The sequence below is a fragment of the Sorex fumeus genome, unplaced genomic scaffold (assembly GCF_029834395.1).
Source record: "Sorex fumeus unplaced genomic scaffold, SorFum_2.1 ptg000018l, whole genome shotgun sequence".
Classification (NCBI taxonomy): domain Eukaryota; kingdom Metazoa; phylum Chordata; class Mammalia; order Eulipotyphla; family Soricidae; genus Sorex; species Sorex fumeus.
The window spans coordinates 26,792,205-26,819,960 of NW_026606075.1; the positions used below are offsets into that span (position 1 = coordinate 26,792,205).

Genomic DNA, 27,756 nt, shown 5'->3' on the forward strand with positions numbered 1-27,756 from the left:
TAGTAATAAATTTTCACATACTCACCCTGCACCAATTATCTAGTGAACAATGAAAATGAAGAAATGAACAATGAGGCTTGAGAGGATGCAGAAAAAATTGTTAGGAGGGAAATGCATAGCAATACAAGTTCACATATATATAAGTCAGAAAATTCTCACATGAATCATCTAACCTCAAACCTGAAGCAAATATAAAAAGAGGGGTAAGCAGAACCTAGCATATTGTTTATTCTTCCAATCTTTACCAGAACGCTCTCTACAACTTCTGGGGTTGAAAGGAGTTGGTAGTTGTCACCCGAGGTTCTGATGGTCACCAGTATATATCAGTGATGGCCTCAGGGAGGATTCCTGTCCTGTCAAGTTGGTTTAACAACAGCTCCATTTGCCTGTTGAACTAGATTTCTCCATGATGCTAGGCGTAGAAAATTCTTTTATTTAAGAATATGTTTTCTATTAGTGCTTAACATTACTTGAAGGCTTTTTCCCCTAAGCACACACATGAATCAAAGATCAAAGTAAGTGACAGTAATTAGGTAACACTTCAGTAAATATTTCATGATGATGGTAGTAGGGGGTGGTAGTAGAGAGAAGACTAACAAACCAAGGCAAAGAAATGTTTCACTTACCAGGAAAGTCAAGAGGTTCTACTAAATAATATTTTTTCCAGTCTTCTCCGTAACTGATCCCATCTAAATACCAAGGAGCAGAAAGTATGATATGGAATCCAGCTGCTGAGACTTTTGCTTCTTCAATGGCATATCTATCAGATTTCCATATTTGAATGACTGTGCCTGGATAAAGCTATGAAGTTACAAGTTGTGATGGATATTAGGTCTAGCAAGTATAATGGAGGAGAGCATATCTCAAGGCATCAAAGCTTGGAAAACGTAATTTCCTGATTCTTTAAAAATAATTCTTTTCTTTGTCTTTTCCCTCAAAGTTCCTTCTAAGGGCAATTCATTGTAGGAACTTAAAATTTAAAGATTCTTTAAACATAAGGTTGGATTTTTAACTTTTGCCAACATATGATACTACAAAGATGTAACAAACAAAAAGATCAGATTCATTTATACCACACTAAAGCTTTGCTCACTTGAAAGCTTTAAAAAGTCATCTATCGGGCTGGAGAGATAGCACAGCAGGTAGGGCATTTGCCTTGCACGCGGATGACCTGGGTTCGATTCCCAGCATCCCATGTGGTCCCCTGAGCACCGTCGGGGTGATTCCTGAGTGCAGAGCCAGGAGTAACCCCTGAGAATCACCAGGTATGACCCAAAAAAGCAAAAAAAATAAAAATAAAAAATAAAATATCATCTATCTGACTGGTTAAAGAAACTTTGGTACATCTATACAATGGAGTACTATGCAGCTGTTAGAAAAGATGAAGTCATGAAATTTACATACAAGTGGTACTACATGGAAAGTATTATTCTAAGCGAAATTAGTCAGAAAGAGAGGGACAGACATAGAAATATTGCATTCATCTGGTGAACATAAAGTAACAAAATGGGAGACTAACACCCAAGAGTAGCTCAGATAAGTACCAGGAGGTTTACCCCATGGCTTGGAGGCCAGGCACACATGCTAAAGGAAAAGGCAGCTTAGATAGAGAAGGGAGAACCAAATAAAGGGTGTTGGGAGGATCCTCCCAGGAGGGGAGAAGCATGCTGAAAGTAGACTATAGACCAAACATGATTGCCACTCAATGCCTATTCTGCAAACCACAGCACCCAAAAGGAGAGAGAGAACAAAAGGGAATGCCCTGCCACAGAGGCAGGGTGGGATAGGGGTGGAGTGGGGGGTGGGAGGGATACTGGGATCCGTTGTGGTGGAAAATGGGCACTGGTGGAGGGATGGGTACTTGATCATTGTATAATTTAAACCCAAGCACAAAAATTTGTAAGTCTTCAACCGTACCTCATGGTGTTTCACTAATAAAATTTTTTTTAAAAAATGTAATCTATCTTGTAGAAAGACATTAATACAGATCCTCAGTTGTCACAAAAGAAAGAATTCTGGATAGGTCAGAGAGAAATGTCAAAAACAAAATTAAAAGTATACATTGATGGTTTTATTTATAATAAAACTACCTTAGCAGAAAGGCATTGGTAGAGGCTCTTGGGTACTTTGGTGTCAATGGGGTTCAGTAACCTTGTATACCACTATCATAAACATTAATATAACTGTAACTGTGTTTTCTAAATATAATAAAGTAAATAAATAGCATAAAGATTGACGTCATTGAAATTTCTGGTTTGTATGCTAGAGATATGACTCAGTTTAAGTAATCACAAATCTGGTTTCTAAGTGAACTCTTGATTGTCAATTTTCATTATTGCCATCATTTATGATATTTCCTATTGTCCTTCACTGAATATGGTTCAGTCATCTCTGAATATAGTTCATTAAAAGAAACCTTTATAACATTAAAAATAGCAATAGAGACTACCTTATTCTTATAATTCAGCTGTTCTGGGAAAGGACCTTACTTAAAAGCAAGTCAATATGTGATTGAGAATGACATAAAAGAGATAAGTAAGTGAGGGAAAATAAACAAGTTTCCCATCTAAGTTTACAACTTTTGCGCAACAAGAGTTTAAAAGGAAAGCTAATTTCCCTCATAATGTTGAAGAAAACTTCATGAGGATTCCTGCCATGTGAGATGATATACAATTATGTCTTTTGTATCTTATGTGTCTCAGGTAGACCTCACCTTAATTTCATCATCAAAAACGTCTTGCCAGACTATGACTCTTCTCTTTAGATTTGCAATAATACTCAAAAGTCTGCCATTGGGGAAAAAAATCACAGTTATCTCAGATCACAAATTTAACAATTTTTTTTAGTACACATGATTTCTACCATAGATTATAACCATAAGAGATGTCATTTCTGAAACAGCTAGAGTTGGATGGGAACCCATAACTCCTTTCTCTCACACGACTCAGAATTGACTTAGTAGGTCAGTTTAAAACTTGTTTGCTGCATGAATGAGCTCATAACCCATTCACATAGGAATTCACAGGAGGGTGCACATAAAGAAGTCTTTTCTAATTCTATGACAATCTTAAAAGGAACTAACCTAGCTTGTAGTGTCTTCTAAATTACAAATCACACTTGCAACTGTCAATCTAAAATATTTCTTATTTTAATGAATTAAGAATACATATAAGAGCTGGGCTGTGACACAGTGGATGAGACCTGCCTAATATTTGTGATGTCTGGGGCTGAATCTCTGGAACAAAAACAGTACAAAACAAAAACCTATCACAATGATATCAGGTGTCCTGAAAAATAAAAAATATAATATTTCTTACAAAAAAAGAATAAAGGAAATTTGAATATATTTTAGCTTGCTAATACAATGGGGGCTTCCATCATTTATGATATTGTTTTAGTGTGGTTCATAAACTGCGAGTAGCACTGTAGCACTGTCCTCCCATTGTTCATCGATTTGCTCGAGCAGGCACCAGTAACATTTCCATGGTGAGACTTGTTACTGTTTTTGGCATATCAAATAGGCTCTGCCGAGCAGGTGGGATACTCTCGGTAGCTTGCCAGGCTCTCTGAGAGGGGTGGAGGAATTGAACGCGGGTCGGCCGTATGCAAGGCAAATGCCCTACCCATTGTGCTATGGCTCCAGCCAAGCCCAAATTAATGTGAGTAATTTTTATATTTATAAAGTATTGCTGAAAGTGACAACCATTTGTGGCCCATGTAGCCCCAAAATGCTCTTCTGACCCTTTATGGAGATAGTTTGCAGATCTCTCCAGTGGGGGTAGAACTATTTATTCATCTTTCTGCAATGATAAAACCGTTTCATATCTTCATTTTGCAGAATGTACCACTAGGCACATCTTCCTGGTGGGTACTTAGAATGTGACAAATAAGACAGAAATTTTCATTTGTTTTCATTGCATTTTACATACTAATAGTCACAGTAAATTCTCTCTGAGAGCATAAGAGTGATTAGCAGAGAGGAAGTGGGATGAGGGAGCATATGACAAGTAAAAGGGATCAGCTGTATGGTGGTGGATGGAAGTTAGACTCTTGGGATTGATTATAATGAAGTCCATACAAATGTCGGAATACTGTAAGTCATTGTTACCAGAATAAAACACATTGAATAAACATCAACAGTCACATGTGGCTGTGGAAGTCATACCAACAAGCCCAGGTATTAGAAATGTTCCAGAAGATGACAAGGGGAAGGAATTCCAGCACAGGATGATAAGTGAGGAAGACATTACAGGGTAACCAGTTCTTTGGGATAAGTTCTCATAACTGCTGTCTCACTGTTCAGCTGTTTCTGTCAAAGGCTTCATTCCACTGTATAATTAGTGATATCAAGCAATTGGATACTATTTCCTTCTTTATGGATTTTCATCTACAGTTTGCACTACCATCTACACTTTGGCAAAGGGTGGAAAATAATACTGCAAAGTAAAAAAATGAACCAAAATGATAGCAAAAGTGTTTATAAGGGGAACTGAAATAAAACAGAAGGCATTCACGTAACTTACTTTTGAATATGGTAAGATTCCTGTTTTTTAAAATCATTGTAAGAGTTGCTGCGTTTCACAAAAGCCTTAATTTCTGAATTGGACATCCTTTGGCAAAAACAGATGTTAAAATTACATTTAAAAGTTTGATATAGTTCATCTCTAAAAAGTGTAAAATATTCCTAACATTAATTATGCAAATTTAAAACTATTACTTTTTTTAGAAGTAAGCCTTAAACTGAACAATATAATGTAAACATGTTACTTAAGGCATGGTTAATATTAAAACATAAATCACTTGTATCACTTGTCATTTCATTAATCTTCGATTTGCTCGAGCAAGCGCCAGTAATGTTAAAATATAAAATTTATATAACTATAAAATTGAAATTATAGATAAATTTATATTATATAAACATATTATAATTTATATTTATAAAATACAAAATTTATATAAAAATAAAATATAAAATTTATATTAAAATATAAAATAAAATTTAATATTAACATTAAAATTATTTTTAATTTTAAAATTTAAAATATTTTTAATTTTAATATTAATTTAAAACAAGGAATTATGTGTTAGTTTTATATCCCAAAGAACTCTTCCAGAAGCTGATGTCCTGATGTGCTTAGTTTTCTCAAAGTGCATTCTTGTTTGTTTGTTTTGGACCACACTCAGTGGTGCTCAGGGATTTCTCCCAACTATGTGCTCAGGATCACTCCTGGTGTTTGCTCAGGGGGCCATACATATCTTCTGGTTCCTCAAAGTATATTTATTTTTATGGGTAATTAAAAAATGTAGTCACCATGAAATTACAAATTCATAACTGAGTTTCAGGCATACTATGTTTCAACACCTCTTACTTCACCAGTGTCCACTTCCGGCCACCCATGGTCACCCAACTCCATTTGCCTCCTACCCACCAGTCCGCTTCTATGAGAGGTCCTTTTTAAAAAATAAGTTTATACACTATGGTTTGCAGTACTGTTGTTGATAGAGTTTCATACATAACACTCTCCCGCTTTTCAGCACCACATTCTCTAGGGGTTGAACGATTCCCTCCTTTAAAGACATTGGCCCCTTCCTGCAAAAATCCTCCCTCAGTTAATCTTGCTCTCTTTCACTAAAGCTGTCTTTTCTTAAGCTTAATTTTTTTCTGCATATTTAGTCTTCTGAGAGGTTTTGGTTGGCTTGGTTTTGGACCACACCTGTACCTAGGGCTTTCTTATGGGCTCTATGCTCAGGAATCACTCCTTGTGTTCTTGGGATTATATGTCATGCTGGGTACTGAATCAACACCAGCTGTGTACAAGGCAAGGCAGATACTTTAACATCTATACTATTTCTCCAGCCCACAATTTTAAGATCTTTTACTTTATTATGCCACCCATATGCACCTTCAACAAAAGTATACCATCTGAACTATTTTGACAAGTTAAATCTCACAAGTAGAAACATTGCCAAAAATCTGTCATTTCGGGGCTGGAACAATAGCACAGCGGGTAGGGCGTTTGCCTTGCACGCAGCCAAAATGGCCAACACAGGTTCGATTCCCAGCATCCCATATGGTCCCCAGAGCACCGCCAGGAGCAATTCCTGAGTGCATGAGCCAGGAGTAACCCCTGAGCATCGCCGGGTGTGACCCAAAAAAGAAAAAAAAATCTGTCATTTCCACTGAAAACCTCTATATCTACTCTGAAATGGAATATAATTATATATTGAAAAAACAAAGGTTTATTGTCATACCAACAATTGAATCCGACTTCATCTCCTCCCAAATGAATATATTTATCTGAAAACACCTTATAAACCTCTGTGAAAAATTTAGACATGAAGACGTAAGTTGAATTCTGTACAGGATTTAGAGGTAGAAATGGTGTAGATGGCCATTCTTGTTTTAAGCAGAAAGTTAGGAAGTTGCTCTGACCTGCAAGGAAAACATGAAAAGAGGGGCTGGGCAATAATATAGTGGGTAAGGCATTGGTCTTGCATGCAGCCAACTCAGGTTCAATCCCTAGCATTTCATGTGGTCCCAGAGGTCATCAGGATTGATCCCTGAGCTCAGAGCCAAGAGTAAACCTTGAAACGACTGGTGTGACCCAAAAACAGAAACAAAAAAAGAAACCATGAAAAGGTATTTTTATTTCAAATATATGATGATATACAAATCTAATTATACTAATTGTACTAGCTTATTTGAAACATTTTGTAACACTTCATTTAAAAAAGATAATCATGTTTACTGGGGCTGGAGCGATAGCACAGCGGTAGGGCGCTTGCCTTGCACGCAGCCAACATGGCCGACCCGAGTTCGATTCCTCTGCCCCTCTCGGAGAGCCCGGCAAGCTACCAGGAGTATCTTGCCCGCAAAGCAGAGCCTGGCAAGCTACCTGTGACATATTCGATATGCCAAACACAGTAACAACAAGTCTCATGATGGAGACGTTACTGGGCCCGCTCGAGCAAATTGATGAACAACAGGAGGACTGTGACTGTGAATCATGTTTACTAAGTGACTAATATAATCTATTCCAAATTATTTGAGGGAGAATTCTTTCAAGAATATTTTCCTGATATCTCACTATTTCCATTTTCACCAGTCTCTGAGATGATCTGAGCCAATCTGAGATATTAATTTCCCAAAACAGATATACTAGCTATACTTCAGATGAGAGCTAACAAAATCCAAATTCCCAAACTAAGAGACAAATACCTGATGATCTTCCTAAAAGGTAAAGGTAAAGGCCCTCCCGTTGATCGTCGATTTGCTCGAGCGGGTCCAGTAACGTCTCCATTGGAGACTTTGTTGTTACTGTGTCTGGCATATCGAATACTCTCGGTAGCTTGCCGGGCTCTCCGAGAGGGGCGGAGGAATCGAACTCGGGTCGGCCATGTTGGCCGCTTGTAAGGCGAACGCCCTACCGCTGTGCTATCGCTCTAGCCATATGCTAATATAAAGAAACAAAGAAAGGGATTAGACAATCCCCAGTGGAAACAGTGGGACATGATGAATAGAATTGGGATCTGAGGTGGCTAAAAATGGAGATAGGGGAGCCAGGGGACAATGATTGGAGAGAAGCTGACACTGTCAGAGTGATTGGTGCAGCAGCACTGCAAATATAAAACAATGCTTTTAACACTCTTGTAAACTGTGATAAATCAATAAAAAAGAATTCAAAGAGTCCAGATGCTGTTTCCTAAGCTCCTTTTGTAGATTCTCTTGACTTTCATATTCTAATATGGAACCACTACCAACCCAGTCTTTAACTCTTCTCTGTCTTCCATAGTCAGTGGGAAAGATTTCTGGATTTTATTTCCAGCATGTCTCTCAAATCTGTGCATTGTCCTTTTGCCTGCTCACTATTTTGGTCTTGGACTTCAATCTCTTTCCCCTGTCAATCTGTCACTGTTGCCTAGGCTTTTCTTCACACTATCCCCAGTATGTCAGTCTTCTTTTCAGTAATGTTTCCTGGTTTTGGTGAATCAGGGTGATCTTACTCCATATCCAGGACCAAACTCTATATCCTTCCAGACTTACCTCCCTGTGTTCTCCACTTCCACCTTAATAATAATACTGTAGCACTGCCCTATCCACCCGTTGTTCATCAATTTGCTCAAGCAGGCACCAGTAATGTCTCACAACAAATCGCGAGACATGTTGATACTGTTTTTGGCATATTGAATATGTCACAGGGAGTTTGCCAGGCTTTGCCATGCAGGAGAGATACTTTCAGTAGCTTGCTGGGCTCTTCAAGAGGGGCGGAGGAATCGAACCCGGGTTGACCATGTCGGCTGCATGCAAGGCAAATGCCTTACCCGCTGTGCTATTGCTCCAGCCAATAATAATACTATGTACATGAAATTCACTATTTAACCTTCAAAACAGTTTGTAATACCACTATTATGACTATCCCCAAAACATTTCATTTACTATATTTATAAATGTCAGAAAAAAATATTTAAACTCAGGTCAACTTGATTGATACCAATTCTCAATAGCACTGTAGCACTGTCATCCTGTTGTTCATCGATTTCCTCGAGCAGGCACCAGTAACGTCTCCTTCGTCCTAGCCCTGAGATTTTAGAAAGTGCCACATTCAAGGCTCTTTCAGGGTCAGGAGAATGAGACTCATCATTGTTACTGGGTTTTGGCATATTTAATATGCCACAGAGAGTTTGCTAGACTCTGCCGTGTGGGCAGGATACTTTTGGTAGCCTGCCATGTTCTCCAGAGTAAGAACTAGATAATAAGATGTCTATGTCTTCCGGGAGCAGGGTTTTATAATCTCTGAGTCTTGGCCATTGATGGGATTACATGGCGCTGGGGGTAGTTGGTGGGTGTAACACCTACATACTGGAAGATGGGGGATCTGGGTGAAGGAGGCTCAGTCCTAATCCGAGCAGAGTTGGAGATCTACGCCCCGGGTCCCGCACACTTGGGTTCCTCTGCCAGTTCCTTCAGGCGTGAGGCTCATCCAAACGTGTGGAGAGTGGTCTTAAGCATGGCTGTGGCTGGAACTGGAGGTCTTTAGCTGCCGGGGCTCTGCTCGGGGTGGGGAGGGAAACTCAACCCACCCTCCTCCAAGGGGCCCCAGTGAGGACAGCCAGGCGCGGAGGCAGGAGACTCTGCCAATTCTCAATAATTTTACAAAAAATCCCATTTTTTTGTTGCAGTATATTTCAAGGAAATGCCTTTACTCTAACCAGAAATGTAAATATATTCCTTCACTTTTGAAAGCATTGTAGTCATTACCACATCATGAAAAAATATTCTCTTGAGGTGGGGTGGGTGAGCTGAGTGATGCTAGAGGTGGTATTTCTGACTGTGCTAAGGGGCTATTCCTAGGTGTGATTTGGGGGATCATATCTGGTGCTGACAATCAAACTGGGATTGGCCACGTGTAAGAAAGTCACATTACCCCCTGTACTATGTCTCTGACCCCAAGCATATTTTTAAATTCACTATTAGGTTCTGCTTTGTAAGCATATTACTGTTTTCTTTAATTCCTTGGCTTTACATTTTCAGAAGTGCCTTGCTCACAAAAACACATAATAGTTACTGAATTGCTTTGAATAATTATGGAATTACATCAGTGGTGCTTAAATGATCACAATTAAGGACAAAACACTGAGCATACATCATTCATAAAAAAAAAACAGTGAGATGCAGAACGTTAGGTGTTCCCTTTCTGAAATTAACAAAACACACTTCTTACCTTTTTCTGAATATTTTATATGCATAGGGGTATCAAATTCTGGTATGACTCGAATCCCTCGTAGCCGAGCATATTCAATCACCTTATGGACATCGAGTGGAGTATACACATGAAATGGGGAATAGCCTCCCTGGAGAGGCACATATGAAAAGGTAAAGATATGAAGAGCATTGATTAATACAGAAATTAATCTGCTTGCACTCGATATCTGAAAACTAACATTTCCAATAACATGAGTCCTTTGTGATGTTTGATTACTCATTTAATGTTTTCAGCACACCTCGGGCTCATTTCAGATTTACTGAGAAATCTCTCACTCCAACCAGCAAATCTTGTTTCAGGGATACCTACCACCACACTGTTTCAATCTCACAGGGCAATACAGCCCCAGAAGTGACATGCTTCACTCCAAATTGAAACAACTTAAAACACAATTCATTGCATTTGTTAGTTACAGAACCAAGTTTAAAAATCATACCAGGCACTGCTCTTGTCTTTCAAAGTCACTTGAATTAGTAGCACTGTAGCATTGTCCTCCCGTTATTCATTGATTTGCTCAAATGGGTACCAGTAATGTCTCCATTATGAGACTTGTTGTTACTGTGTTTGGCATAACGAATATGCCAGGGGGAGCATGCCAGGCTCTGCCAAGCAGGTGGGATATTCTGGGTAGCTTGCCGGGCTCTCTGAGAAGGACGAGAAGAATCAAACCTGGGTTGATTCGTGCAAGGGAAACGCCCTACCCACCAGGGACTCTTTATCTGACACGATTTTCTTGAAAATTAACCTTAGCTGCTTGACACTTGAAAATTTAGAAGTCAATATTGGTTTTAATGAAATATAAAGGTGCACTGATGGTGTTGCTATAACTCATTTCTCAAAGTATAGACTATAAATGTTATAGTTTCAAGAGAAATCTGGATCCAGTTCCAGTGTCAATTTTTTCTTTTATCTAATCAAGACTGTTTTGCAACCTCCTTAAATAAAGTTAAGGGACAGAAAAACATGCTAATTAACATGACAGAAATGGAATCAGCACACCCAGCCTGGACAATTTTTAGACAGCTAACAGATTCTTTAATAAAAATAGCAAAGATTTATAAGAAAACTAAAAATTGAAGGCAAGTTGCATTTATAACTTACAAAAATGTTAACACACATACTAACAGATTGCTTTGTATGGGCTCCATTTGCTTCCAATTCCATTTTTTTATTATTATATATATAGCAGACATTTGGGAAATGTGAACAATGATTGATTATCTAGATTAGTGTTAAATTATCAGCAGTTATAAGATTTATGGGTGTTTTCTTTTTAAGAATAACAAATTTACAAGTTTAATCTGATGTGAGATTTAATTCAAAGTATGATGGTAGTGTAGGTAGGGCCCTTGCCTTGCACATTGCTGACCCATATTCTATCCCTGGCATCCCATATGGTTCTTCAAGCCCCACTAGGAGTAATTCCTGAGTGCAGAGCCAGGATTACTACTAGGTGGGACTCCCAAACAAACAAAAATAAAAAAATAAAACCCCAAAGTTATGGTATTGAGGGTCAGGAATTTAGGTCAATGACAGAGCATACAACTTAGAGAGTTGAGTTCCTGGATTCAATCCCTTTACCACCACAAATAATAATAATGGTGTTGGGAATCTTAGTATCTGATAGTCCAGTATTGATTAGTAAAGGTGGGTGATAAGTACATGAAAATCATCAATTGTACTTCTGTGTAAGTGTGAAAAGTTTTGCTAATAAAAGTATAACAAACCAAACCATAAGAGGAGTTAGCATTTCAAATTACAATGTATGAACACTGGAAAAAATTTTGAAATTATGCTTCAGAACAAAGTTTAGAATCCTGACTCCATGCCTTGCTACCTGCAACTTTGAACCAGACATCTACGTTACTAAACATCAGTTGCTTCCCTTGTTAGACAGGATTACACTGCTGACTCATACTAAGGCTTGTTCATAGTTACTCTGGTCTAAGAAAGTCAATTTCAACACTACAAAGTGAGACTGCCATTTTTTTTCTGAAACAGAGTTCTCATATCTAATATTTACCATCTTATGTTTCTCAGAGAGTAAATAGAAAATGTACATAATTTAAAACAATTCAGTTTCAAACTAATATACTTGAGCTGCCTCATAATGACTAAACCTTATATTAATTATGAATGTGTCAGGTCTCCCACCAGAGTTAACAAATTTTATGTGTGTAGACTCTAGATACAGTTTACATTTACAATAACTTAACAATGATAAAAAACACAGCAGTTATATGAACTTAAAATGAAAGAATATGTGTATTAATTTTTTTTCTAAATATCTCATTGTAGACGTTATTCCTACTTATAGAAAGAAATATTTAAGCTACAGTCTTTGAATGAAACTCCACCAATCAATTTGACTTCAATAATGCAGATTCCAATCACAAGAATACTCACTTTAGTGCTTAGCTCTGGAAAAGTGACACTCTGATACGGGAAAGACTGTTCATCAACTACATGCCAGTGGAGAACATTGAACTTGTTAAAAGCCATGGCATCCTGCAAGCCAACACGTTAATATACAACAGATTAGGTTCACAAACCAGTTAATATTTCTGTATTCAGGATATTTCCAATGTGCCTGCTTCTATTTACAATTTCTGTCTCAGCAAAAAAAAAAAAAAGGTGTGAAAGTAAAAATCCTTTGCCTTAGATTCTTTACCTGGCCTGTCATATTCAAAACACCTACTGGGGAATGGTGGACGGAAACTGAGGAAGGTAGCCAGATGTTACAAACTTTTGATTATCAGAAGTGCTAGAAATGATGTACACTGAAATTTCCAGGCTTTCACTGAGTTAGGGATGGGCTACCACCCCCATTTACCTGTACTTCTGGAAGCGCCAGCAGTTGTACCCATGAAACACCTCTGGCACCAAGTAAGTTCATTCACTGGCCATGATCCAAAGCCCCACAAATAAATCTCAAGAGAAAACAATAAGTTTCAGAGATTCTTCCAGACGCTGCACAAGGCTGAGTAATCTGAGGCATGCCGGGGGGGGGGGGGGTGGTGGATGATCCTAGAGCCCACCTAAACAGAGCCCCAGCAGCTGAAAACCTTCACACTTCATAATCACCGTCATGCTCCTGGCCAGATTCCACAGCTCAGGACAAGCCTCATCCAGAAATTAATCTGTTGAAAAGTTTTGTTACTGAAATCTCCAGACTTTCATGGAGTCAAGGATGGGCTACCTCCCCCCACCTCCCTGTACTTCTGGAAGCCTCAGCAGTCACACACATGCCTCAAAGCTGCCAGCCAGTTAAAAATTTAACTCCAGCTGTATCACGCCCCTTATAAATTTTGAACTTCCTGGAGCACGCAGTTGTGACATCTCAAACTCTACAACACTAATAAACCAGTAGTAGCACACCAGAATGGATGGTATGTAATCTAGAAAGCAACCAATCTTGATTAACAAAATTTAAACACAGAAGGCTTAACCTATAAAAAATATCTTAATAATACCTTATACAAGGCTTAAATGGCTCCATGGTGAGATACAACAATCTTCACTAGCTTTCATTTAAGGAAACTTTTTGATTGTTTTTATCAAATTACAACAAGCAATGTAAATTAAATTACTGAGGGCTTGCTAAGGGGGCAGTCTTAAGGGGTGGTTAGGGTAAGCAGAGAAATTGTAGTGGGAAGGTACAATGGTGGTGGCATTGGTGTTGGAATATTGAATGTCTATAACAAATCATCATGAACAACTTTGTAAATCACAAATCACAAACTTTGTAAATCATGTTTATATAAAGTGTAAGGGGGAAAATAATTTTTTTAAAAAATCATGTTGTCATGATTTGACAACATGATGTCAAATCAATATGATATATGGGAAAGTTGTTAAGAGAGAAGATCCTAAGAGTTCTAATCACAAAAAATCTTTCCCTCCCTGGTTTTTGGATGCTAACAGACTTACTGTGGTAAGCATTTTAACATATTTGCAGAGCATACCATTATGCTGTACACCCTAATCAAATACAGTGATGCAAGTCAATTATGTCACAAATAAAATAACTGAGAAAAATTCTGGGAATGGATATATTAAATTTAAAATAAAGATGGTATATTTTAAAGTTTATGTAAGACTTGAATTTATTCTAAACTCTGAATTATAATTTGATTCATTGGGATGGAACTAGTTCATGAATTTTCAATGTTTGGAGATAGTTGGAAATAGTCTGTGGGAAATAGTTCTGGGGAGATTTTTCTACTATTACTATTGTGTTTAGAAATGAAGCATAGAAAAATAGGGCATTCGTTTATGGGTTTTACTATTCCCATAATTCTGAGAACTAATCATCAAATATTTATTAAAAATAAAATAAATTTTGTACAAACAAAATGAATTCTAATAAAAAAATCCCTTCAGTCAGGCTTGGGAAATGGATCATTATTTTAAAGAACGTGCCTATGTGAGGCCATGAATTCAAATACCAGTGTTGCAACATATACTAGGGACAATGGTGTAGGTATATTTGCACTTTGTCATTGGGTATTTGACAATAACATTGTAGTAGAGAACATGAATATTAATACTATCACAAATCATACTCTCAAAAATTTTAATAAGAAACAAAGTGCAAATGGAACAGTATCAAAGATACAGGACATACTGAAACACAAAATTACCCTTAACGAATATATGCAGATCAAAATTATATTGACCATCCACCTGATCACAACATTATATTCAAAGAAAATACTCAGCTCAATTAAAATTTTTCCAAAGGTCTTGGGTGGAGAAGCCCCATAAATAGTTTATGAGTTCAGCATTGCTCTAATACCAAGCAGACAATGATAGTGCAAGAAAATTCTATAGAGCAATATAACTGATGAATAGATATTAAATAAAGCTGAACAAAATACATGGAAAATTTAATCCTGTTAGTCATCAAAAGAATTATGCACCATGATCAAGGAAGATATATTCCAGGGATTCAAAGAGGGGGAAATATGTGCAAATCTGTTGTAATGCACACATCACCAAAAGGAAAATTCAGTCTGTTAATTATCTCAATACACACAAAAACTCACCTGACAAGTTTCAACACTTATTTATGATTTTTTTAAAAAATTAAAAATAGATTTTTAAATTTAAGGAACTTGCCTCAACATAAGACAAGCCATATTTGACAAATACCCAGAGAACATATTCAGTGTTGTTTGCAGTGTGGTAGGTATACCCCCATACCACCACACACATACACACACACATCACATCACATCACTCACAGAATTTGAATAACACCCTCATCTTCTCCAAGATTGAAAAACTGGAAAAGTGGCTTCTTATAAAAGCCTTTTCAATATTGCTTAATGTTCCTCCCTCCTTTAGTCACAGAGACACACAGGCAACTTACAAACCAAACCTCCCCTCACCTACTGTCTATAGTCACACCAGACCCCAACCCCTAAACTCCGAATGGTGCAACTTTCACCACATCCGGAGAATCTAATCTTGGATACCTCCATTATGAGATCTCTCTTGAATACTTGCATAAGCCCTGATAAATCATGTCTGGGAAATCTTGTCTCATCGATTTCTACTGTCTGAAAGTAAAGGGGCTAATGGTACATATGCTGGTATGGCCACTGTCCAAGGAAGCCTTGCATATTTTGATAAACAGTTCAAGAAACCTTTGAACCATCTCCTTGGATGCACAGAAGCTTTACCTTTCCATGTCACTTTAATGAAGGCAAGTGAAATTTACAAAATTAAAGAACACTGTGAGGTCACTATACATTCCCAGCTGTATATCTAGTCTAGAGTTTCCCAAAATGATTTGGCCTGCCATCTCCTTTTCAGGAAAACAAAGAAGAAAACGAAAAAAAAAAAGTCATTTAGTCATTTAATATCAACTTGTAAATCAACAGGGGGGTGGGAAGTGGTGACATATCCAGTGATGTTTAGGGCTTCTGGCTCTGCCCTCGGGGATTAATCTGGCAGTGCTCAGGAGACCATCTGGGGTGTCAAGGATTAAACCTATGTCTGCCACTTGCAAGGCACATGCCTTACCTGCTGGACTAAAGTTCCAGTCCTTAAAGCTACATTTTTCAAGGGAACAATCATTCCATCATCCACAAGGGAACAGTACAACCTGTTGGGAAAGACTGGATAAACCAATAGTTTTCTATTTTAACATATACAAGTCCAATGGGTAGTATTAAAACTATACGTTTCTCTGGGACTATGGTTCCGCCAGCAGGTCAACCTGTACCTGTGGGGCGAGTGCATCAGCAGCCTGATGGTGCCTTCAGGTTTCCTGATACCCCAAAATTGTCACTGTGTTTTTGGCTGAACCCCAAAAACTTGGGACTAAGTTTACCAAGAAATCAAACAACCAAAAGTTACGTATATGGGAGCCACATCCACAAACCACCTCAGGCTCAGCTGTACAAGATCATTTATTGCCCTTATTTCAGAGATCCATAGATAAATCTCAAAAGAGATCAAAAGCTGCTGTTACAATACTACTCCTGGGAATATATCCCGGAGAGGCAAAAAAGTACAGTCGAAATGACATCTGCACTTCTATGTTCATTGCTATACTATTCACAATAGCCAAAAACTGGAAAAAACCCGAGTGCCTGAGAACAGACGACTGGTTAAAGAAACTTTGGTACATCTATACAATGGAGGACTATGCAGCTGTTAGAAAAGATTAAGTCATAAAATTTACATTCAAGTGGTACTACATGGAAAGTATCATGCTAAGCAAAATGAGTCAGAAAGAGTGGGACAGACATAGAAAGATTGCATTCATCTGGGGAACATAAGGTAACAAAATAGGAGACTAACACCCAAGAATAGCCAAGATAAGTACCAGGAGTTTCACTCCATGGCTTGGAGGCCAGCCGCACATGCTAGGGGAAAAGGCAGCTCAGATAGAGAAGGGAGCACCAAGTAAAGTGTGTTGGGAGAATCCTCCCAGGATGAGAGATGCATGCTGAAAGTAGACTATAGACCAAACATGACTGCCACTCAATGCCTCTTTTACAAACCACAGCACCCAAAAGGAGAGAGAACAAAAGGGAATGCCCTGCCACAGGGGTGGGGTGGGATGGGGGGATGGGGAGTGGGAAGGATACTGGGATCCATGGTGGTGGAAAATGAGCACTGGTGGAGGGATGGGTACTTGATCATTGTATAACTGAAACCCAAACACAAAAATTTGTAAGTCTACAACTGTACCTCATGGTGTTTCACTAATAAAAACTTAAATAAATAAATAAAGAAAAATAATCACGAGGAATCAAAGACCAGGGGATCAAAGAAGTAAAGAGTATTCCATTCATTTCATAATTATATACATATTAATTTTACAAAAAAAGCTGCTGCACTGTTTACAATAGCTAGAATCTGGAAAAAACCTGAGTGCCTGAGAACAGATGACTGGTTAAAGAAACTGGTACATCTACACAATGGAGTACATGAAATATACATTCAAGTGGTACTACATGGAAAGTATCATGCTAAGTGAAATGAGTCGGAAAGAGAGGGACAGAAATAGAAAGATTGCATTCATCTGGGGAACACAAAGTAACAAAATAGGAGACTAACACTCAAGAATAGCCAAGATAAATACCAGGAGGTTTACTACATGGCTTGGAGGCCAGCCGCACACTCTAGGGGTAAAGGCAGCTCAGATAGAGAAGGGAGCACCAAATAAAGGTATTGGGAAGGTCTGCCCAGGATGGGAGATGCATGCTGAAAGTAGACTATAGACCGAACATGAGTGCCTCTCAATGCCTCTTTTGCAAACCACAGCGCCCAAAAGGAGAAAGAGAGAGAGAGAGAGAGAGAGAGAGAGAGAGAGAGAGAGAGAGAGAGAGAGAGAGAGAGAGAGAACAAAAGGGAGTGCCCTGCCACAGAGGCAGGGTGGGATGGATACCGGGATTAGTGATGGTGGAGAATGGGCACTAGTGTAGGGATGGGTACTCGATCACTGTATAACTGAAACCCAAGCACAAAAATTTGTAAGTCTACAACTGTACCTCATGGTTTTTCACTAATAAAAATTTAAAAAGAAAGAAAGAAAGAAAGACAGACAGACAGACAGACAGACAGACAGAAAGAAAGAAAGAAAGAAAGAGAGTAAAAAAAAAACAAAAAAGCTGCTGTTAATCTTGGACCCATGCATGACTGAACAGACTGGGGATAATCGAAGGAGGGTGGGTTGGCCTGTGCCCAACCAAGCAGAGTCCCCAGCAGCTGCTTGCTTCCACAACCCAAAATCACTGTCATACACTGACTGACTCTACCATCTCAGGACAGACCTCATCAAGATATAATCTGATGAAAACTTAGGTATGCGGGTTTTGTGACTGAAATTTCCAGGCTTTCTTGGGGGTCGGGTTGGGCTACCTCCCACACCTCCCTGTACTTCCAGAAGCCTCAGCAGTCACATCCACACCCAAAAACTGAAACTCAGTTGAAAAGCTATTCCAGCCTTACTGTCCCTATGAAAATACCGAATGCCCTGAACAAACACCATGACCTTTTAGCACCTTTATTGCAAACCATAATGCACAAAAGGAAAAGGAGAAAAAGAGCAAGAAGCAAAGTGCCTCCCATAGAGGGCGTCTGGGGGTAGTTGGGTGGGAGGGTTGGGGGTGGAGGTGGGGAAACAGGAGACATTGGTGGGAAATGTACACTGGTGGAGGGATGGGTGCTGGATGATTGTATGACTGAAACCCAACAATGAACAGCTTTGTAATGGCCTATCTCATGAATACCCAATTTAAAACAAAAATTTAAAAAAAATTGGGAGTTTGTGCCCAATTCAATCAGTATAATCAATGGCCGAATAAATAGCAGTTCTTCTACATTAGAAAAATAAAATAAAACTATATGTTTCTCTTAACAAACCCTGGTTAAATATTATAAGCCCATTTCTCCCCATCACCAAGAAAAACAAGAATGACTCTCTAGTAGACCTGCACTTCTCAACCGAAAAAAAATAAACTTTTCAGGGGAAGAAATCAAAACTTTGTGTTTTGACTTAGTACATGAATCTCTTGGCATAAGCCTGCACAGTGATTTCTAAGTTCCAGTGTAACATGATAGCATAAAACACAGTAGCTACAGAATAGATGATGAATTGAAATGACCACCTACCAGAGTTTCTAAAATGCTCTTAACTGGTAGGAAGTGTCTGCCTGTATCGATTAAAATGCCTCTATGAGGAAATCGTGGAGAATCAATAATGTTGCATTCATTGATGGTGAACTAAAAGACAAAATTGTTTTGATCTATTTTTAGAATTTGATCTTTATTAAAGACCAGTTAATCTATGTATGCAAGTGCTGAATGCAAGATTCATTTCAAATAAAATTATGCAAGAAACATGTAGATATTCACAGAGAAAAATCTTCAAGAAGCAAGCAAACCTAAATGGTTTACATTTTTTTCTGATAGGGATATGTCTATAACAATAATTTTTAATAACATAATCATACTTACAGTATTAGGAGTATTTCTAATAATTAACTGGCTAAAGGTTTCTAAACCTAGAAAAAATGAAACAAATAATTGCATTATTTCATATCAAAGCAATAAAGTTGTGTTTTCCAATGATCCACAACAATATAAGGCTAATATAATTAAATGTACTGCAAAAACAATGTCTGCAAATGTGTTTTATAAAGCCAAAATCAATTTTAAAAGTCACTGTTATCATAGGAAGGAACTAAACAACAGTCTACGTTAGTAGCCCCTGATAGTATAGACTGATTCTGCTAAGTTAGGGAGCTAAGCAATGAACAAGGAGTCAATGGTTAAGGTATGTTGACATTCTGGTAGTAGGTGTGGTACAGTGACATTGTGTTTCTAAAACATTAATATAAACACAATTGTAAAAGAGAATAAGTACAAGATACTTGGTAAGCAGGAGGCCTTGAGTTGGATCCTCAGCACCACAAAGCCCCCAGCGCATGCAGATGTGGACCTGATGAGTTCAGTCCACTGTACCTGAGCATTGAAGTTTCCAACAAGAATAATGGGCATTGCCACTGCCCCCAGGCTGGGAGACATAAGATAAAACTTTATATGTAAATGACCCAGATGCTAATGGTTATATTTGTACTCAGTATATATAGATATTTTTGTATTCTGCTTTGAAATAAGATTATAAAATAGATAATGACTATAGAACATAATGAGGATATTTAATTTTATATGACCTCAATCTAACCACATTCAAAAATTTAATTGTTTTTAATTGCTAATGCTTTGATTAGATAGCTCACATTAGAGAAAATTATTCTCTCCAAAATCCCTGCCTTGGGGCTGGAGAGATAGCATAAATGACCAGAGCACACACTTGTCATACAGGAGCCCTTGTTTACATCCAGGGCAATAAACGGTACTTCGTGCACTGCTAGAACAAACTCCAAGCACACTTTGGGAGAACTGCTGGAGGTGGCCCCAGATCCAAAACAATTAAAAACAAAAGAACAGAAAAGATAGAAAACCAAATACACCCTATTACTTGCAGAGAAGATGAGCTCAGAGACCTGCCTTACAAGGGTGAGATCACAGGGTCACATTCCAGATGGACCACAAATGATGAAGATGATTGTAGCTGCTCTTCTGCCTGCCACCATGGACACTGCGAGTGATTTCCAGTGCAGAGCCCCTGCTGAGTGTGAACCCCCCCAAACTGCATGTACAATTAAAACTGTGCATGAGTGCCATGGCCAGAAAATGCAAGGTGACCATGTGTTGAGCACAATGGACTCCCTGGTGAGTGTTAAATAAGCCATACCTTATATAGTTTAAGAATGCAACCCCAGTGAGCACAGATGTGAGCACTGTACCTACAGGAGCACAAACCTCAGTAAGTACCAACGCCAAGTGTGTGAGCACCACAGCATGTTGTGGGGCCACCGGGAGAGCACCACAGTTAAAAACGTGGGAGCACCATAACCAGGTGGTCATAACACCAGCATGAACAGCAGCAAAAAAGAGAAGGGAAGTGGGAGGGAATAAAAACAACCAACCAGGCTATTTATAAGTCAATGCAACAATAAACTTTCTACTTAGAAGAGGTGAAAGAGATTTTGGAAGAGCAGAAGTCAAAGTCCCACCACTGAATCTTTGCACATTAGCTCTCTTCATGGCAGCATGTTTTACTGGGGAAATTACTTCATTCTGGTTTCTGTGCCTCAGCAGAAATAGGCTGGTTCAGTAGCAGGAGAAATTGGCATGAATAAAAGACACAGAAGTATTAACAAACTCAACGAGGGATGGGAGATGGTATCTTATGAAGCAGCAAGAAGTGGGCATAAAAACAAACAGAAATCAAATTGCTGGGCTATTGAAGACGCTACAAGTCAGCATCAAGATTAATTACAGCACTATAGGAAGGAAAAACTTTAATTTTTTAGTTAAAAAATATTGAGGAAAAATTGGTTTACAACAGGATAAGTGTTTGATATCTTTCTCGCTCTCTCTCTCTCTTTTTTTTTTACTTTTTGGGTCACACCTGCAAGGAAAATGTCCTACCCACTGTGCTATTGCTCCAGCCCAAGTGTTTGATATCTTTTAGACGTACAATGTCATTGTACAATGCCCACAGCCACAGTATCCATATTCCCCAATCACAGTCCACACCAAGCTTTCTTTCCACTCATTGCCCCACTTCAGGTTAATGTGCTCTGGTCATTTCTGCTATCTCCCCAGCCCCAAGGCAGGGATTTTGGAGAGAATTTCCTGGCACTGTCCTGGCACTGGCACCGTCCTCCCTTTGTTCATCAATTTGCTTGAGCGGGCCCAGTAACGTCTCCATCGTGAGACTTATTGTTACTGTGTTTAGCATATCAAATATGTCACGGGGAGTTTGCCAGGCTTTGCCTTGTGGGCGAGATACTCTCGGTAGCTTGCCGGGCTCTCTGAGAGGGGTGGAGGAATAGAACCCGGCTCGGCCATGCCGGCTGCATGCAAGGCAAACACCCTACCAGTGTGCTATTGCTTCACTCTTGGAGAGAATAATTTTCTTTACTGTGAGTTATCTAATCAAAGCATTAGCAACTAAAATCAATTAATTCTTCAGATGTGGTTAGGTTGAGTTCATATAAAATTAAATGTTATTAGAGTCTAAGAGTTTGGATTCTTTATGGCTCTGAGCTCAGGGATCACTGGGGAGGGGAGAGGGTCTCAAGGGGAACTTATGCCACATGCAAGGTACCAGCTCCATGGACATTGTCTATTATCTTGCTTCTGTTTGTTTATATTTCACCCATGAGAAAGATAATTTGACATTTGTTTTACACTTTCTGACTTTCTGAACTTAGCATTTAGCCTTCAAATGAGTATGATTAGTGCTTCCATGTGACCCAGATATACCACATCTTGGTATCTAGCTTTCAAATGCAAAAATATTGAGTTTGGGGAGATATCTGCAGACTTATGTTCATTTCAATATTGAGCATAATTGACAAGATTTGGAAACAACCCAAATGTCCAATGACAGTAAAACGGATAAATATACCCAATATTTAGATACCAATTTATATGTACCAATTTCTAAACATTTATAATTATATAAATGTTTATTTATATTTCATATTTACATACCAATATTCACTGAAATTTGTTTGAAACTGGAAGACATCTTGTTAAGTGAAGTATGTCAGAGAGAAAAGGACAACTATTGGATGATCTCACTTATATCTGTGGTATACAGAGTAATAAGACTAGTGAATGGAACGTATCAGATGATGTCAAACCCTTGAATCAAATTATCTTTCTCTCAGTAGTGTAAGAGATCACTCCTTGTGATGCTTGGGGGACCATATGTAGTAAAAGGAATCAGGGTTTGCCGGTACAAAGCAAGGATCTTAATCCCTGTCCTATCTTGTTGTCTTCCTTCCTTCAGTGTTTGAAGTGACATATGTTTAATGGAAGTTATTCTGGAAATATTTAAGAATCCAATCCTAACATGTCCAAAGAAGAAAAATTTTCTATTTTTGATTTTCGAAAGCAGCGGCTAAAAAGATTTCACTACTAGAAAATAACAATAAAATCATACAGAACTTACCCCTCAACACTCCCCAAATACTACTGGAACTGAGGTAAGCCGTCTGTTCTTTTACAGTCAACGTATCTTGAATCATTCAAGTAAAATATACACCATGCCAGCAAAAGAAAAGATAACAATCATATGATCATATCAACTGAGGTACAGAAACTTTTGACAAAATTCAGTCATCCTATGCACTCTTTGCAAACAAGAGTAAGGTTTTTTGCTTTCATAGGCTTATGTCAAGTGTCATCAATATGTCAAATGTCAAATTACAAATGTCATTAAAAATAATATTACAGGGCTGGAGCGATAGCACAGCGGGTAGGGCGTTTGCCTTGCATGCGGCCAACCCGGGTTCGATTCCCAGCATCCCATATGGTCCCCTGAGCACCGCCAGGAGTAACTCCTGAGTGCAGAGTCAGGAGTAATCCCTGTGCATCGCCAGGTGTGACCCAAAAAGCAAAATAATAATAATAATAATAATAATAATAATAATACAGATGGGGCTAAAATCCTCTTTGAGAAACTCACTCAATTCCTCTACTTCCTTCAGAGGAAACGTTAATCAGGCTCTTTCTTAGGTATTTGCATACACACGCATGGCAAAACATACATCAGTGCTTTCCCTCGTGTTATTGTGTATACTGATGTATAAAAACTGCCCTGAAGAACACTTTGAGACTTTACTTTCCTTTGTCTGACTTGATGTCTGTTCTTTATAATATTGTTTCTTTATTATTACCTCTTATATAAAATTTCTCGTGTTAATTGAACAGAAACACTCTTGTGTTGATGAGGATTCAGTTTTGTTCATAATTCATCACTATTGTAAGTAAGTTGAATCAAACATCCCTGATTTATCTATTTTCCTACAATAAAAATGAGTCTACTTCTAATTTGAAGGTTTATACATTGTTATTTTGTGGATTTTTTTTTGTTCATTTGTTTTAGGTTTTGATTTTTGGGAGGGGACATCCCCAGATGGAGCTCAGGGCTTAATTCTGGCTCTGTGCTTCTGGAAGTCCTGGGGGATCATATAGGGTACCAGGAGTTGAATCCCAGTCAGCTGCATGCAAGGCAAGCGCTCAGCCTGCTGTACTATCTCTCCAGTCCCTGCAATGTTGTTTCTGATAGATAATAACAGACTTAACAAATTCTCTGCTTCCTTAGATTCTGGAACATCAATTGATAGTTCGCTATTTCCACTTGCAGGTGTTCTTTTCATCATCAATGCCATGTAGGTCTAAACTTAAACTTTAGTCTTCAAACAAAAATAAATATTCATAATCAGGAAGTATTCTTTTCATAAGTGAAAGGGTTTACAAAGCAAATCAGACAACAAGTTTTGTTGTTGTTGGTTTTTTGCTTTTTGGGTGTTTTTTTTTTTTTTTTTGCTTTTAGGTCACAACCGGATGCACAGAGATTACATTGTATTATTGCTCCAGCTCTGGAAGACAAGTTTTAAACCTCCAGTCTTGATATACACCATCTTCTGGTATTTCTGTATTCATGAAAGAAAAAATTCCTTGGCAACTTAATGACCACGTCTATCGCAACTCATATTGCAAAACTAAAAACTGTCTGGAAGCTTCTACTGAAATGGATAATTTGGTCACTTGACATCCCGTTACTCGTCGATTTGCTCGAGCCGGTGCCAGTAACATCTCCATTTGTCCCTGTCGCGTGCTAGTGTAGCCCAATGGCATCTGTTCATTCTAGGAACACGAAGAGCCTCAAATCGATCATTCAGGGTCTTGACAAAGAAGTCTGACCATCTCGTATGTAGGTGGGCGGCCACGCGATCCTCTGACATCCCGCGGAATCCAGTTGGTAATGGCTCTAGTCCAGTGGTCATCTCAAAATCTCATAACGTGTCCAGCCCATCTGATTTTTGATGTCTTGGCAAACAAGACAGCGTCCCTGATTCTTGATCATCAACAAAGGTCAGAACTCCGGATTCTTTTTCTCATTTGAGTAAGCGTGATACTCCAAGCATAGCTCTTTTGATTCCTCTTTGGGAGACCCGCATAGTGTTCTCATCCTGTTTTTGTAGGCCCAGGTCTCTGAGGTGTATGTTAATGCAGGAAGAACAGTGGAATCAAAGAGATGTGCCCAGAGCCGGAGGCTTTTCATCCTCTTAGCTATTTCTTTGACGCTCTTGAAGGCGTTCCAAGCTGCTCTCTTCTTCCTGCACAACTCAGTTGCCAGGTCATTCATCATGTTGACTTCTCGACCTAGGTACACATAACTGTTGCGTTCGTAGATGTTCATTCCATTGAGAGTGAATGGAATGTCAGGAACGAGACCATTTCTCATAAACATGGTCTTCGTGAGATTCAGCTGTAGTACGACCTTTCCAAACTCACAGTTGAAGTCGGCCAGCATTTGTGCTGCTTGGCTAATGTTTGGTGTTATTAGAATGATGTTATCAGCAAACCGGAGCTGGTGTAGTTGTAGACTGTCTATCTTTACTCCCATTCCTTCACATTCCAGTCATCCATGACATTCTTGAGGGTGGCACTGAAGAGTTTTGGTGAATGGTATCATCCTACCGACCCCTCTCTTGACATGGATGATCACTTCCTTGTAGAATGGTAAGATTCTGGTAGTGAATCCATAATACAGCTCACGGAGGATCCTGATGTATTAAGTTTGAACACCCTGTTTGGCTAGGGCTTCGATGACAGAACAAAGGCCTTCTTTAAATCAATGAACGTTAGACAGAGTGGCATCTTGAACTCCTGAGAAACTTCAATGAGCTTGGTTATTGTGTGGATATGGTCAATCATGCTGAATCCTTTTCAGAACCTGGCTTGCTCGCATGGTTGTCCTTCATCTAGTGTTCTGCCAATCCTATTCAGGATGACTCGAATAAACAGCTTGTAGATGACAGATAACACGCAGATGGGGCGATAGTTGCCAATGTCATGGATGCCTCCCTGTTGGTTTTCCACTGGGATGGAACCTTGCATTCAGACAGGTAGCGTGTGAAGAGCCGAGCCAGTGTATTGATGAGTACTGATGGCAGGTTCTTCAGGTGTTCGGGTCTGACCTTGTCTGGGCCAGGTGCTGTTTGCTTCTTTACCAATGAAACGGCGTGTCGGATTTAGGATGGGAGAACATTGGGAACAACATATCCCTCCTGCGGAATTTGATATGTGGGCAGATAGACATGGCTATCAAAGAGATCCGAGTAGAAGTCATGGATAATCTTCTCCATTGCCCTTCTGGAAGATGTGATAGATCCATCAGGATGTCGTTGGGCAGTCATCTTGGTCTTGTAGTTGGCGAAGGACAGGTGGGCATTGCGAATGCTTTTCCCGGCTTCTGCCCCATCTGCCAGCACTGCTGCTCTTTTCCCTTTGAGGTCTTCCTTTATCACTTCTCTGCACTGCTTTGCGAGCTCGGACATTCACTTGTGGTTGCCTGAGGCTCGTGCAAAGCCACGTTGGCAAAGGAGCTCGAGAGTTTTTGAAGACAGGCATCTTTTTGTGGCTACCTCTCTCAGCGTTCCTCGCACAACTATGAAGGTACTGAATCAGTCAATCATATTCTTCGTCAATGTTGTCAATGACAGCATCTTCCCATGTTGCCACAATAGTGTCAAAGAGCTCCCAGTTGGTGGTCATTCTTGGAGTTCTCTTCTTAAACTTTGCAGCCCTTTCTCCCCGCTCCGTGTAGTAGAATTTTGCACGAAGGAGATGGTGGTTTGATCCCGTTTGGAATTTTGGGACAACAGCAACATCGGTCAGGGAAAACCGTCTATTGAATATGATGTGCCAAAACCAGTAAATACAATGGGTCTCATTCCCCTGAACATACTGAAATTACATGATGATAACAACAAATTATCTGTTCCTCTTAGAAGAATGGTTAGAGAAATAAAATTCTTTTTCCAAAGTGATGTTTAAAATCTCTCTACCTAGAAGATGAAGAAATGTACTTAATTTTTCCCAGACAGTCTGAGAACAAGTCATTCTTGTAAGATATGTGGTATCCTTACTCTCATCTTTATACCCAACTCATCAGTCTGCACTAATCTTATATCATGATATCCTCACAGTACTCAATTTGATTCCTTGGTGCAATTGTACAATATTTCCTCTTAGGACTCTTCCTAGAAAGACATGCTCAGTAATGCAACTCCTTACAAAGAACCTGAAAAGTCCCTAGAGAATGATGTTTTAGGCAACCATATAAAACCACGTTGCTAAATGCTATAAATAATACCAAACAAATGATAAAGTTACAATCTCTTTTAACCAAGTATACATTATCTTTATGTCAAATTAGATTATAAGGATAGGAAGTTAGTTGTCAAAATACAAGTACTGACCTACAAAGTACGAGATTGCCAAATGTTTGATGGTAATGTACACATGATAGAGCACTATAAAATGTGGTAAAAGATTATTCAACCATAAAAATATCATACAGAAATTATAAACTCATTGAATGGAGCCTGTTTCTGTCACTAAGGTTTGTAAAGAGCAGCTAGACAGGCAAGTTCATGTTGTACTCACAGGATTCATTTGAAGAGATACTGGGGAAAGAGTCACACTTTGATTCATGAACCACTGAAACCAGGAGTTTCTGCAACTTTGCTTGATGTTCAGGTTGAGCAGGGACTTGATAGCTTATGTTGTTACCAAAAATATCCTTATGGTACCTGCATGATAAATAAATTAAAACAAAATTTGAAAGCACAGTAGTCAACTTGGAATAAATACGTGGTGATGTCTGAGAAGCATCCTACCCATATTAGTCCAGCAAGAGGCTCTCAATCAAACTGCACAGTAGTGTCATCTGGGAATGGTTTGAACCTAATGCTGTCCAGACCTCAGGAGGCTGGAGAGTGAGATTCAAACATAACACTCCAAAGTAAGTCCTAAAAATCAGTAATCAAATCCCTAAGGATACTCCCATTACTTCTTCGGGTACACCTGACTTCTC

At 38.9% G+C, this 27,756-nt stretch overlaps 1 protein-coding gene and 1 pseudogene across 2 annotated transcripts in view; both read right to left on the minus strand.

Moving 5' to 3' along the window:
* LOC130021695 (beta-hexosaminidase subunit beta-like) overlaps positions 1–27,756 on the minus strand; it is a 98,758-nt gene that overhangs the window by 31,942 nt on the left and 39,060 nt on the right. The window lies entirely within an intron of this gene.
* Positions 759–27,345, minus strand: LOC130021696 (beta-hexosaminidase subunit beta-like; annotated as a pseudogene).